This window comes from Palaemon carinicauda, chromosome 2 (assembly GCF_036898095.1).
Source record: "Palaemon carinicauda isolate YSFRI2023 chromosome 2, ASM3689809v2, whole genome shotgun sequence".
Taxonomy (NCBI): Eukaryota; Metazoa; Arthropoda; class Malacostraca; order Decapoda; family Palaemonidae; genus Palaemon; species Palaemon carinicauda.
The window spans coordinates 12,178,399-12,181,724 of NC_090726.1; the positions used below are offsets into that span (position 1 = coordinate 12,178,399).

The window sequence follows — 3,326 nt, forward strand, 5'->3', positions numbered from 1 at the left end:
CTACATGAAAAGTAATTAACAATTAATGAAACAAAATATTTTAAGAACAGTAACAACATTAAGATAAATATTTGATATATATACTATAAAAATTAAAAAAACACATGAGGAAGAGAAATGAGATAGAAAAGTGTGCCTGAGTGTACCCTCAAGCAATAGAACTCTACACCAAAAGAGTGAAAGACCATGGTACAGAGGCTATGGCACTATCCATGACCAGAGAACAATGGTTTAATTTTGGAGTGCCCTTCTCCTAGAAGCGCTGCTTACCATAGCTAGAGAGTCTTTTCTACTCTTACCAAGAGGACAGCAGCCAATGAACAATTACAGTGCAGTAGTTAATCTCTTGAGAGTAGAAGAATTGTTGGGCAATTCCAGTGTTGCCAATTGTATGAGGAAAGAGGAAAATGTGTAAAGAATAGGCCAGACTATTCTGTGTATGTGTTGGGAAAATTTAATGAGCCGTAACCAGAGAGAGGAATTCAATGTAGTACTGCCTGTCCAGCCAAAGGACCCAAGAACTCTCTAGTGGTAGTATCTCAACGGGTGGCTGATGCCTTGGCCATCCTACATCTAGCAGGTTTATAAAATGGAAGCGGTTTACATGATACAGTTAATGAATAAAAATATCTTACATAAAGCTTTCATGTTTGTTTAATAAACATCGAGGTTTCTTATTTTTAAAGAAACAATTCAATAGGATAGAATTTAGTGAATAGAGTTGCCTTATTGCAGACGTTTTCTATAAAAAGAGTGATTGATTGATTGATTATCAGTTTTCTGGCATCCTGAAATTATAAGAAGAGTAGTTTTCATTGACAGAGAGAGTTATATTATAGGATTTAGATATGATTTCAGTTTTGTTCAATTCGCCTTGTTCTATGACATTTCCCTTCTAACGCAACATCCACACTTCATCTATATAAATGAACATTGGCTCCTTATGTTATAGGTATACCCCGTCTCTTCTGATACAATTACAGAGATCATCAGCATCCCTGTCTTGCAGGTGGCCTCTCTCTCTCTCTCTCTCTCTCTCTCTCTCTCTCTCTCTCTCTCTCTCTCTCTCTAACGATCTTTCAGAATCAGGTTATTTGTATTTACGATTGGCCTACCATTGACTTAGAAAGACCGTGGTATTTACTCTGATACATACATATATATATATATATATATATATATATATATATATATATATATATATATATATATATATATATATATATATATATATAAACTTAATGAATTCTTTTAACCTATAATGAAGCAAGAAACAACTCTACTAACATGCATATAATTACTAAGGAAATTATGCTAAGGTTTATTTTATAACTGATTTACACTCTGAAACGCCCTTATTTACTAACACAAATTCCTAGGTGGATGACGCAACACAGTCAGGCGTTGACGAAGACAGAAATATGACCATTTTCCCATTCATTATTCGATTTCTCTATTTTGTTTGCGCTTCTAAAAGATCATAAAATCACGCCATAGTCAAGCACCTACTCACATAATAAATTTACTCCCTAAATGATTTGAATCTGTAATGAATAATGATATTCTCCATTCGAAAAAAATTCATTTGGCAGCGTTGTCCTAAATTCGTCCCGCCAACCATAACTATGCTGATGATTGTTGCCTTGGTCAATTGTACAGGGATATGACTTACCATCATGTGTTCTGATGAAGAAAGGAAATACTAAACATTTTTATAAGTAAACTCAGGTTGCTTCCAATAGCATATGAAAAAATCACACCATTTTCTGATAAAAATATTCATTCCTAATAAGGAAACGATCGTTGAACAATTTACCAACAGCCCAATCTGTAGCCTCTACCTTCCTACCCCACTTCTTTGACACACGTGTTCGTTAAATGATTGAGTATTTTAGTTATGAAATTGTGCTTCTGACGCCATCTATTGGTGGTAAAGTAAATCTCGTTACGACGTAAGGTAGGAGGCTAGGGGAGTGTGCGTCATTATGCCTTTTGGAATGTAACAATACTGTTATTCTAAGTAGTTTTTACTGGGAATACATGCCATATTATGAAACATGTTAATTATATTCTGGTTTCATAAAAAAGTAATTGGAAATTAGTTCAAATAACTGTGTAATTACTTGATTGCCTTACCGATTGCTGTAAATATGGCATATCTGGCTACCCCCATTACCCCCCAAATGTTATTGATCTAACGATTGTTTGCTGAGGAAATTTTTCTCTTATATTTATTTGTGAAATTTGTAATTTCTTAGGAATTAAGTAAAGGCCAGACAACAAGGAACATCAAGTTCAATTGCGTCTATTTTATAGCAATTGTGGGGCTAAATAGCATCAGAAATGAAGTAATAAATTCTGTAATGAGTGGTTGGTAGGGATAGTTAGTAATTTGGTGCTCTAATGCTAAGACCATCTATTGGCCATGCAAATAAACACTGTATACAACTCTAAAATCCTTGCATTAAGGAACCTTCTAAGACGTCATTTTGGTTCAAGATAGCCCCCAAAAAGGCGTAATTAATTGGAACTGTATATAATTTATACCTGCCACATATATCTCTATATAAGTAGTAATCTATCACCCATATCCCATTGGATAGAATCATTCACATGAATGGAACGATGGACGTGTGCTGCCATCTTTTGGCAAGAAGAAAGACTTGAATTTTGTTCAAACTGGGAGAAACATATGATTGCTAAAACATACTTTCATGTATTTTTTTTATTATTATTAATTCATCAAAAATTCTTAGTACCAATAAAACTTTTATATCATTTGATGATTAGGCTGTTAGTTATGGTAATTATATGTAAAATACAGATATGTATGGTAAAGTATATATAGAGCAGGTCCCAGTATTCTAAAAGCAAAGAGTTGAAACTCAGCCATAGAATTGAAAATCCCAAGTTTAACAAATATTCATTCATATCCGCACCAAATATGTTGTTAGCTAGTCATAAACCCAATTATAGATATGAGTCTTCTTTAAAGTGTGACTTGTTACATGTAGTGTAAAAATATTTATTTATCATAGTCTAAAGTACAGGGATAGAGTTTGCGACATATTTAATTCTATATCAAGAAGAATTGATAGCAAAAGGGTCAATAAAATATAAGAATTTCTTCCTCTTCCCTTGAAGATGATACCCTGATTTTAGCAGAGGCTGATACGAACCGAATTAAGATACATGATATATCACCAGACAGATATAAAGGACTTATGTTTATCCTACAGTCATCTGGAATCCTTTTACTCTTTTGTATCCTCTGCAAAGGTCTGATCTTAAAAGAGGAGCTACGAGCTGGATATGATTTCTTCTAG

At 33.6% G+C, this 3,326-nt stretch overlaps 1 pseudogene; it reads left to right on the forward strand.

Annotated features, from left to right (window-relative positions):
* The window catches only part of LOC137615131 (glutamate receptor ionotropic, kainate 1-like), a 9,507-nt pseudogene extending 6,181 nt beyond the window's left edge, over positions 1 to 3,326 (forward strand).